At 38.3% G+C, this 12,482-nt stretch overlaps 1 protein-coding gene across 4 annotated transcripts in view; it reads right to left on the reverse strand.

Moving 5' to 3' along the window:
• Window positions 1-12,482, reverse strand: part of si:ch211-45c16.2 (mitogen-activated protein kinase kinase kinase 13) — an 80,333-nt gene that overhangs the window by 43,368 nt on the left and 24,483 nt on the right. For 2 of the 4 annotated variants that reach the window (XM_067444628.1, XM_067444625.1), the window contains exon 2: window positions 11,514-11,588. The gene's annotated coding sequence lies outside the window, so the exon portion shown is untranslated. Of the gene's footprint in view, window positions 1-1,010; window positions 1,221-6,176; window positions 6,234-11,513; window positions 11,589-12,482 lie in introns of those variants that run through there. The other 2 variants (XM_067444626.1, XM_067444627.1) reach the window with 2 other exon arrangements.

The following is a 12,482-nucleotide window of genomic DNA, read 5'->3' on the forward strand; positions in this document are numbered from 1 at the left end:
AGGACACAAATTTGTATAACTACATGGGTATTACACTGGTATTACACTATAAATGTGGTTTATGAGGACATATCAAATGTCCTCGTAATTCAAATGGCCTTAAAAACATACTAAATGATGTTTTTTTGAGAAAGTAAAAATGCAGAATGTTTCCTGTGATGGGTAGGTTTAGGGACAGGGGCAGTGTAGGGGGATAGAAAATACGGTTTGTACAGTATAATAACCATTACGCCTATGGAGAGTCCCTGTAAACCACATAGACCAACATGTGTGTGTGTGTGTGTGTGTGTGTGTGTGTGTGTGTGTGTGTGTGTGTGTGTGTGTGTGTGTGTGTGTGTGTGTGTGTGTGTGTGTGTGTGTGTGTGTGTTAAATGTTTATCTTTAACTACATGTACACGTTGTTATTTTTAATATTTTCAATGTAATGGAGAAAAAAAAAGTTTTCCCCTTCACAGTCATATGAACAATCAGAAGCAACAGTTTAACATTCATGAAATGTAAACTACACAAAATTTGCTTTATGTAAAGACAGACATCACTGTACCCAAGTTATCTTGTTGTGCGTGTGTGACTGATTCAGTGCAAAGATTCATCTAACAGTTTCAAATCAATGATTCATTAAAAGAACTGTTTCATAAGAATCATGTTTTGTCTTCTTGAGTCGGACGGTTCACTCCCTCTCATTTGCTTGTGAATTGTTTAAATGCATGTGTCTTTAAATATAAAAACAAATGCAAACACAGTAGTACAAACTCTACAGCAAACACCGTAAGTGTGATCATGCACACACAGGATGAAGTTCAGATCTTAACAGAAAAACCGTGGGCAAAACACCACCTCGCTCCTCCTACACACACTCACACAACCTCATTCATTTGCGATTGTTAAGGACAGCGAGTGTAAATCAGAGCAAATACGGCTGGTGGTTTGTGGGAGTATGAGGTGAGTCATAATAACACTGATGCAGCAGCCTCCTAAAAAAAGACTGCGGAGTCGGGAGGAATACACACACTGTGAGGCTGTGCATCAGCCCGACGTCACTCCGGCAGTCCCAGCGCCGCAGGGCCCATGATCTCAGGAGACGCACCGCCCCGGGGGACCGCCATCACACGGCCCACTCCAAACGTGTTTGAGAGAGAGACGCTGAGACTGACATCGGAAGTAGTTTACAAAAAGTCTCCACTAAAAAGTTATATGGATATGATGGATGGATGGAGCAGGTGAACGATGGATAGAATGACTGGATGGATGGATGGATGGATGGATGGATGGATGGATGGATGGATGGATGGATGGATGGATGGATGGATGGATGGATGGATGGATGGATGGATGGATGGATGGATGGATGGATGGATGGATGGATGGATGGATGGATGGATGGATGGATGGATGGATAGAATGACTGGATGGATGGATGGATGGATGGATGGAGCAGGTGAACGATGGATGGATGGATGGATGGATGGATGGATGGATGGATGGAGCAGGAGAACGATGGATAGAATGACTGGATGGATGGACAACTGAACGATGGATGGATGGATGGATGGATGGATGGATGGATGGATGGATGGATGGATGGATGGATGGATGGATGGAGAGGCTGAACGATGGATGGATTATAGAACAATGGATGGATGTATGGATGGACGATGGATGATGGATGGATGGATGGAGCAAGTGAACGATGGATGGAATGACTGGATGGATGGATGGATGGATGGATGGATGGATGGATGGATGGATGGATGGATGGACAACAATGATGGATCGACAGATGGATGGACGGACAACTGAACGATGGATGGATGGAGCAAGTGAACGATGGATGGAATGACTGGATGGCTGGAGCAACTGAACGATTGATGGAACGACGGAACAATGGATGGAGCTACAGAAGGATGGATGGAACAACTGAACGATGGATGGATGGAACGAATGGATGGATGGATGGAGCAATGGATGGATGGATGGAAGGACGGAACAACCGGATGGGTCGATAGATGGAACAATCAATGGAGCTATTGAAGGATGAAACAACAGATGGATGGAGCGACTGAACTATGGATGGATGGAACGAATGGATGGATGGAGCGACTGAACTATGGATGGATGGAACGAATGGATGGATGGATGGATGGATGGAGCGACTGAACTATGGATGGATGGAACGAATGGATGGATGGAGCGACTGAATGATTGATGAATGGATGGATGGCTGAAACAAATGAATGGATGGATGGAGCGACTGAATGATTGGATGGAGCGACTGAATGATTGGATGGAGCGACTGAATGATTGATAGATGGAACGAATGAATAGATGGATGGAGCGACTGAATGATGGATGGATGGATGGAACAAATGGATGGATGGATGGAGCGACTGAATGATTGATGGATGATAAGAATGAATGGATGGATGGAGCGACTGAATGATTGATAGATGGAACGAATGGATGGCTGGATGGATGGATGGAGCGACTGAATAATGGATGGATTGATGGATGGAACGAATGAATGAATGGATGGCTGGATGGATGGAGCGACTGAATGAATAAATGAATGGATGGAATGACTGGAACAATTAGTGGATGGATAGATGTTTTGCAAATGCTTATCTTTAAGAACACATTTTTAATTAATATTATTTTACAAATAAATAAAAATGTAAATAAAAAATGTTACATACATAATGTTTTGCTAATGTTAATCTTTGCCTATAAAATGTTTTTTAGCTTATTTTTTTGTCATTAGTTTTGTTAATGCAAAATAGGCATATAAATACAAATATTTAATTTGAGAGAGTAGGGACACTGGCCCTTTTACAACACTTGCAGGTTCTTTTGCTACAGTCCTCTGATTGGTGGAGATTTCTCTGCAGAATCATGGGTAATGTAGTTTCTCAGGAATTTCCCTGTTAAATTGTGTTGAAATAATGCAGACTGACGGCTTATCAAACGCATTAACAACCTTATATGTCACAGTATGTCTATCTTTTATGATTTATAAGTTATCGTTCAAATCAACTCCCCTATGGAGAACATAATGTGATTTTTACTTCCAGAACTGGACTCTATTAAAATACTTCACGGACGCACAGAAGGAAGCCAGGAATTAGAAGATGATAAGAGCAGTAAGAAAAAGGCTAGAGCTCAGTTCTGATGACAAAAGATTGCAGAAATCGACAACAAAGGACAGAAGAGGAGCGAGTCCATCTGAGCAACTCCAGCAGCTGCTGCTCTTCAACACGACACACAGCAGGAAGTCAACGCCATGAGGATGATGATGCACATTACAGGAGACTGACCCTCACACACACACACACACACACACTATAATGACACGACTCAAGCTTCCTGGCACTTCCAGCTCTTTTCTCTCATCCCTCTTCACCCTACGCTTTAAACCTCTGACACATAATCAATACTTTACATTGGCACTTCCATTAGCTGCTGCAGACTAAACACACACACACACACCAAAACCAGCAGCAGTCTTGTGTTATATTCCGTCTTCACAACCGGCTGAAGAAGCTCTTCTATTAGTCTACATGAGCAGTTCCCAAGAGCCTCTCTCTCTCTCTCTCTCTCTCTCTCTCTCTCTCTCTCTCTCTCTCTCTCTCTCTCTCTCTCTCTCTCTCTCTCTCTCTCTCTCTCTCTCTCTCTCTCTCTCTCTCTCTCTCTCTCTCTCTCTCTCTCTCTCTCTCTCTCTCTCTCTCTCTCTCTCTCTCTCTATTTTTCTCCCTCTCTCTTCTTCTCTCTGCTGATTTAAACCTCTGGCGACCAGCGTGAGCTTATATAAACATGCTTATAAACACACTGAGCTGCTCTCCTCCATCGCATCTGGGTTACAGACCAGATTTCACAATATCACAGATAGAGGACTATACAACAGTGTGTGTGTGTGTGTGTGTGTGTGTGTGTGTGTGTGTGTGTGTGTGTGTGTGTGTGTGTGTGTGTGTGTGTGTGTGTGTGTGTGTGTGTGTGTGTGTGTCTAGGGCAGAATGGTAAATGTATATAGAGCTGTCAAACCATTAAAATTGCATCGAAAATAAAAGTGTGTTTATAAAATATACTGTATGTGTGTAATGTGTATAATTATGTTTATTTGAATACACACACATACATGTGTGTATGACGTGTTGACATATTTATATTTTAGTAATATTTGCATGCATATACTGTATAGTTATCAAATTTATATATAATTATAAATATTTCTTAAATATATTTATACACATGGACGTGTGTATTTATATATATAATTATAAAAAGTACACACATATATTATAAAAACACAAACTTTTATTTTCAATGATATTAATGATATAATAATATTAACCACTTCAGCATTGCAGCATATTTTGAATAATTATGACATATGCAAATTTGGACCTAAATGTGGGGCGCAGAGCTGAAGTGGTTAATCGTGATTAATCGTCCGACAGCACATGCAATAATAATAATAATAATAATAATAATAATAATAATAATAATAATAATAATAAAATATTTACTTATAATAATTATACTTTTTTATTTGTTAAAAAGAAATCTTAATATTCAAAATAAATATTTATTTAATTTAATTAATTTAACACATACACATACACACAACGTCACACCTGCCAATGGCCAGTCATAAATATTTTTTGCCGGCCATGAAACAGGCAACACCAAAATGTTCGCTAGATTCGATAAAGTAATCAAATAACACTGGATAGTTTTCACTGTATAAATTAAACATATGTTAATCCTTATTAAAGCTACAAAAGTTATGCAGTGATTTATTCTTTGACTTTTGTTGTTTGATTAACACAGAGAGCCTCATGGATATTAGGCTACTGTCTCTTTAAGACTAATGCACGGATCCAATATACTGATACATGTGGTTTTATTGATTCTTTACATTCACTCAAGCTATAAACGTCTACATTTACTAGGATAGGCTTTATTTGATATAATTGTGCATGAATTTGCCCAAATAAGCGACAGAGCACTGGCCCGTCATCTGTTCTGAGCATCGCAAAATTGTATTGTTAGAATTCATAAAAATATAAATATAATATAATATAATTGATATAAAATAACATTTTACTTATTATTTAACGCCAATCAGCAGCAAAGGCTATATTCATGGCAATCAGTTGAATTTACATTTAAAACTAAATTGTGGAAAGAGAACACATCACTTAAATACATTTACAATAATGTAACAATTTTGTTAAATAAATAAAAAATCAATAAAAAAAAAAACATACATATACACCAATAACAACTTTAATAATTTACAGAGAATATTTCAATTTAATATTTGATTAATAAATATTTGATTTGATTACAATTTTAATATTATTTCAGGAGAAACATTTTTAAAAATGTCATAATATAATGAATATAATGAATATAATAATATATAAATTATTTAAAATAACAAATAAATTAAATTTAAGTAGTTCCAACAGTTTTTGGTATTAGTACCGACTACTGAAATTGTAGTATTATGAGAAAATAAGTTAGTAAGCTATTTTAGTTGTTTACAGCATTACAGAAACTCATTGCATTAATATAGAAGGTGTGTGTATATTGACTATTTTACAACTGTTTCAAATGAGGCTCAGAATTTAGAGTCGGAACAATATGTTTTATAATTTAGCTTTTGGCTTGTATCCAAGTTACAATTGAAGAGAGAATTGAATTTGGTAAGCAGGTATTATCATGTGACTAATAAGATAAACACACACATACTGTGATCTAAAATTACTCAGTGTAATTAAAGATCTCAATCTGGACAAAACACAAGTGGAAAGAGACGCATTTTTAAAAAGCATGACATGCGATACCCTAGAGAGATGTCATTAAGTTACATATGCGTGTGTGTGTGTGTGTGTGTGCAGCAGTGTATCCCTGTTGGCTGCTCCGTCTGTCCTTCAACAGAGGGCGGCGGGAGGAGAATCGCCGCATCAAACGCGAGACAAATATAGCTCATATGCGCACCAACACGCACACACTCAAGTTAGTCATCTTCAACTCTAAACAGCCGCCAGAAAGCATGTATACAAGACAAAAAACACATACAGGGAAAACAAATACACACACACAGAAAGAACGGAAAGAGAAACACTACAAGCATGCAAACGCAGAGCGGCGAGGAGCTGCAGTGGATTACTCACAGCTGACGGGGCTGCCATACATGATCCTCCTTCAGCAGACAAACAGCTGAAAGCAGCGAGCCGAGCACGAGAGAGAGAGAGAGAGAGAGAGAGAGAGAGAGAGAGAGAGAGAGAGAGAGACAGAGAGAGAGAGAGAGAGAGAGAGAGAGAGAGAGAGAGAGAGAGAGCTGCATCGTCTGAGTGGGCGGCAGCAGAGAGAGACTGATGCTCACGTCACAATTTTCATGAATGAAGGGGCCGGATGACGCAGGCACGATGCAGCGAGGCTGATCTCTCACTCACACACACACACACACACGGGCAGAATGCGGAAGCGGAACAGACGAGGGAATGATTTCAAAACACGGGAGACATGTGGCGCATTCACTCCATCCGAAATTACAGAGGTCACATTATGCATCATTTTAGTAAATACGCTGTAAAAAAAATAAAAAAAAAAAATAATAATAAATAAATAAAACACATTTGCCAAAGCGTTGCATTCAAGGTACAAATTTTAAATTTAGTCAATCCTTGCTTTATTCCCTGGGAATCGGACCCATGACCTTGCCGTTGTTACTGTCTGAGCTATAGGAAAGCTTTTAAATGTCTCTAATTGAAAGTTTTCTAGTGACTGATCACATCTAAATTTTTCAGTTGGCCGAATTGAAATTCTGTGAATTGATGCACTTTAATTCACAGAAATTCAATTCGGCCAACTGAAAAATGTAGATGTGATCTGTCACTTTTATTTTTACAGTGTAGGACTTTTTGTGGATTTTAGTCCACATCTGTCTGTTATCTTTGACTTATTTTATTTTATTTTGTGATCTTTCTCTTCTAGGAAAATGGAACGAGAACACTGATCATCTTGCACTAAGAGGCACATTCCAATTTTTGCCCAATCAAATGCTCCCTAAAAGAAAAATGTCCCTCTGTCGGTCTAGCAGAACTAAAAGTATATTGGCCATATGATACGAAGAGAGAAAAACTCTTCATTAAGTCCAGTCCTAACTCCAAACTTCCCCAATTCAAGAACAAATAAGAATCATTTTGTTTTAATAGTATCAGCAAAAATTACTTTTTTTTTCTTTTCACAAAGATAAATAATAGTTCAAATGTTAAAAACGGTTTATATACCGGTCAAAAGTTTGGAAAAACATTACTTTTTTAATGTCTTTGAAAGAAGTCTCTCTATATTTATATATATACTCAAATATAATCAAATGGTTATTAAATTAAATTATTGGCCATATAATTCAAAACAAGAGCTGCAGTTTTGGAGATGCTCTGACCCAGTCGTCTAGCCATCATAATTTGGCCCTTGTCACTCACTCAAATCCTTACGCTTGCCCATTTCTCCTGCTTCTAACACATCAACTTTGAGAACAAAATGTTCACTTGTTGCCTAATATATCCCACCCACTAACAGGAGCCGTGATGGAGAGATCATCAGTGATATTCACTTCGCCTTATAATGTTATGCCTGATTGGAGTATATTATTTGTGGTAAATGTAAGTACATATATTTTTTACTGAGGTAAAAGTGCCATGAATCATCAATCATCAATGATGCTCAGCCAATCAATCATTCTTATAGTTCAATTTAATCCATGCAAAGCAATGCTGCTAAATGAAAAAAAAAAAAAGTAAATGTTGCAGTTCATGAAAAAATGACCAGACAGCTTGTGAATAGCTGGCATTTTCCCACTGAAGCCAATTTTTCCCTCACATTTGGCACTTGGCAAGTGTTAATTTTGGAACCCGGGTGTGTACGTGTGAACATATGTTTGTGCTGGAGTGTGTGTCTGTGTTCTCCTTCACCTCTGTACGCATTCAGCATGTGACTAATGAATTCTGCTGTGGATTTATGCATTCTCTGCTATTTTAAACCAAACCCACTGCGTCTAAACACAGATTAAGACTCTTTCAAACAAAAGCCAGACAAATAACTCTCCCCACTGACGTCAGCGTCACCCCTAATTCTGTTTTTAAGGAACCAGCAGACAAACGCACAGAGTGAAGTCGTACTTGGCCTAATTCCACAAACGGTAGATTCATGTCGGGCTCAGTGAATGTCATGCTGGCGTCGCACGAGGAGAGTTCAGCCCTTTCCCAACATGTCCTCCAGAACACTGCTGGGAGACAAACGGTCTCAGTTTCACTATGATAAAACACTGATTACAACTCAGAAGCAGTAGCGGCCTTTGCTGTTTCACAGGCTTCCCTTGAAACGGGCCTCGCAACAGAAGGGGCCTCCGCTTGCACCCGAAAAAGAGCTCCATCGCACACCAGGGGTCGAAATTAATGGGGGCTTGGGGCAAAAATGCCACCAAAATTAATTAAAATGCTTCCAAAAAACAAGAAATCGTGCACACAAAAATAAGTCTCTGCACAAGTTCTCGTTTTTAATATTTATAAGCAATATTATCCAGGCAAAAGTGCAATTTTACCCAAATATCAGCACGTTTCCAAACGTGATAGTGATTTTAATTCAATAAACAATAAGTTAACATGCTATTAGGTGGCTTACATTTTAGACACAACAGGGCTCGACATCAATGCTCGTCCGGGACAAATTTCTTCAAGGGGCAAGTGAAAGACAATTGGACAAGTATCCTGATTAAAACATCAATACCAAAAAGTAACTAGGGAATCACCAAAAAGCGAGAATGATTCTGCATTAATTTATTGTAAGTGCCGATCAATAGTGAATAATAAAATAAAATATTATGTAGTCTACTGACGCTAACAAGACTACGCTGTTGAGGATTGTGCAGCCTCATGAGAAATGGAAACTCAGTAACATACTGCGGTAAATAATCAAAATGTAACGTTTTTATATTTACAACATACAATACAGTTAAGCAACATCACATGACCAAGAGTGTTGAATACAATCACGACTGAAAATGTGATACTGATTTCATATGACAGCTCAAACAAGTAATTCATATTAAGTCACTTACATTTTACACCCAATATTGACAGTTTTTTGTTCCGTTTCAGCAGCGAAAATAGTTTCAGAACCATAATGCATCTCACAGCAACACTCAGCCATGTTTCATTACTGAATTATTCAGCATTTTGAACGAATCGGTAGAGTCAAAGATTCTAATTCATTGGATTTGAAATGATGTATGTTATATTTTGGCTTTATATCAGTCATTGATCAGTCACCCTGCTCTAGGGATGCCTCGATACCACAATTTTGGCTTCGGTACAGTATTACAATCTAATACCGAAGTACCGATATTAAATCGATACCACACGGTAGAGTTTAGACTTAATATTAAACTAAATATAACCACCAAAATCATTTCTGACCCACTCGCATCTTTTCACTCATCATAATCAGATGAAATGTAAAAATAATATTATAATATTTAAACATAAATATGAAGGAAAAAACACATTGTTTAATGGCAACAACAAAGTAAGCTACAGATAAATGTCTGAGCTGGATTTGAGCAAACATCAGTTTACCGGTGAGCGGTTCATGAGCGGATTATTGAGCGGAGTCAAGTCAACTTTATTTATAGCCTATAGCGCTTTTACAATGATGATTGTTTCAAAGCAGCGTCAAAGTGTTAAACATGAAAATATTGCAACAAAATGTTATTTGGCTGTACAGTCGCTGTGGAGAAAACTGAAAACTAAATGTAGTTTTATCATGAGCCTCACCAGTCCGTTTCGCTGCGCTTTGCTCATTACAGGCTCGTTCTCGTCAAAACGCCCACGTATTGAACAATGGTCGGGTTTAAATCGGGCTCGGGCTCATAATTAAAGTTAATGTGTCGGGCCGGGCCGGGCTCGGACACAACGTGCACGGGCTCGGGCTTGATTTTTTGAGCCCGATCTAACCTCTACCACGCAGTCTGATATTAGTGCGGGTATATTGCGTGAGAATGAGTACAATTATGCAAGTTTTGGGTTTATAAAGTGGGAAATTACCACAAATGTTTATTAGTACATTAATCAGCAAAGCTCACACATCAAATTCATTTGAACATTTTCTTGTGAGAAATAATTTCAGCAAAAATCTTTCAAAATTAGCAAATTGCTTCTGGTTTCAAAAGACGTCGCACCTACACTAAAGCAGTCTGCATAATCCGATTCAACATTTCACGTTCGTCTCGGGATGGATAACGGAAATCATTTGAACATGCAAGCGATTTTATAGCATTTCATAATAACGGTTAACGTTACAGGAGATATGAGCTCATAAGTCTCTGTGAGTCTGACATTTTATCCTAAAATACCCCCCAGATCATTTATATAGCATGTTAAAATTGTCACTTTTTAAGGGTGAGCAAAAATGTGCCATTTTTGTGTCCATTTAAATGCAAATGAGCTGCTGCTCCAGCCCCCTTTTAAGAAAAGGGCGGAGCTTCAAGAGCTTTTGTTAGCAGCTCTGATTACCTCACGCAGACACACACTGAGAATGTCAGAAACTGATCAACCTTTTATGTTCAATCCGGAGTCGGACAATGATGGAGAGACTCAAGAAGAAGAGACAACATGTAGAATGAGACATGAAATTGATGAATTTATGAGTTAACGATCTTCAAGTCATCGATTAGCATATTCTGTCATGATAATCTTTAGATCGCTGCTGTGGGAACCGTTGTAGATGCACAGAGCCAGAGAATATCTGCTGCATGAGAAGAGAAAATCGATAGTTTACTTTAATTACGGTTATAACTTATGTTGTCATCTTGTTTTATGACATGCGTTTGTGTTCGTACTGTATTGCAATAAATGAGAAAGACAGACGACAGCTTGAGCGACTCCCAAATGTGCTCGACTACAACAACTCTTCCTCTTCTCAACATGGCCTTTGTTGTGTGTTCTCGGGGGCAGGTTTATGTAAATTTTAGGGTTAGTGATGTCATGTGTTGTAGTTCCTACTAGCCGTTTGTTGTAGTCCTTAAAAGTGATTTCTGTAAAAGAAAATATCTCCCTTTGCTTTGAGCTTTGCAGTTAGCGTTGTAACTTTGCAGATGTTGCACAAACTACAGTTAAAAAAGTTAAATCATAATCAACCACCCCTTTAAAGATGAACAAATGGTCAAAACTATAAATGTAAAGGCAGAATTGTAAAAATGCACTGAAAATGTGTAAAAACTATTGAGGAATAATATAGAATTTTTTGTAAAGTAATTGCACTAAAGCAACAGAGACTCATTCAAACTCAGCTCAGATTTTGGCGTTCACCATAACAAACTGAAAAAGTTGTAAAATGTTTTTTTTTTCTGCACATTGAAACATCTTCCTCAATTTAAGTTTACTCTGCATCTTCATTAAAGTGTTTGACACATGCTGCACATTACTGACAATAAAGGTGACCGTTTTTACCTCCAGAGAAGTTGACGCTCTTTTTCTGAGGTGCTTCTAATGCCGACCGCAGTGTCTCTCTTCTTCTCTTCGCACCTGTAAATAATAAATACAGACGGGTCAGAGTTTAGAGGTCATGAGGTCAGTAATCAGACTCTTTGATCGCACTTTCCGAAGGAAAAATCAAAAGCTGAGCCAGAGAATGTAGTGTGTGAGAATCTGAACGTCTGCTGGGGAATCCCAGTCTGAAACATGGGTTAATGTTTAGCAGGGAGCGCTGAAATACCACGAATGCCATCGAAACAAGAATGCAAAACGTTAAGACGGGAGACACACTTCCCAAACACAAGCATTTGTGCGCTGACACAATCTCTCCAGTGGACTCAATTATTTAGAGGGTAACGTGTGAAAATCTCCTCTGTTACCGTGATCATATTTAAAAATTCAGCAGTCTTACAGCTCAAAATCTCACTTCCAAAACAAGGACATGGGAACAATTTGGCATATTATGATCAGGGTTTAAAGCTGTACTTACACTGCAGGTCTTGAAGCCCAATTCTGATTGGTTGACTATATACACGTGACCCATATCCGATATCTGCATTTACACTGTACACTCGGTACTGAAGTACTGACCCGAAAAATCTTAGGCCGAGAAGGAAGTAAAAACCCAGAATTGCAATGGATGCAGATGAAATGATAATACAAGCTTTTGCTTTCCACACCACCTTTTTAAAGGTCAGCAAAACTTTGGGTTGAGCCTTCGTCCTCCTTTGCAGCACTGAAGAGAGTCACGTGATTGCCGTTGGGGTCTTACGACTCGCCTTGACAGGGGAATATCAGATTAATTTCCACACATGGATGAGGCCTGAAACTGATCTGAGAACATCTGAATCCATGCGTTTTTTTCCTGCTTATATGTTCATGGCTTATATCCAATCTGTCACAAAAAATATATATTTTTATATATATATATATATATATATATAT

The sequence above is a fragment of the Pseudorasbora parva genome, chromosome 5, assembly GCF_024679245.1.
Source record: "Pseudorasbora parva isolate DD20220531a chromosome 5, ASM2467924v1, whole genome shotgun sequence".
NCBI lineage: Eukaryota > Metazoa > Chordata > Actinopteri > Cypriniformes > Gobionidae > Pseudorasbora > Pseudorasbora parva.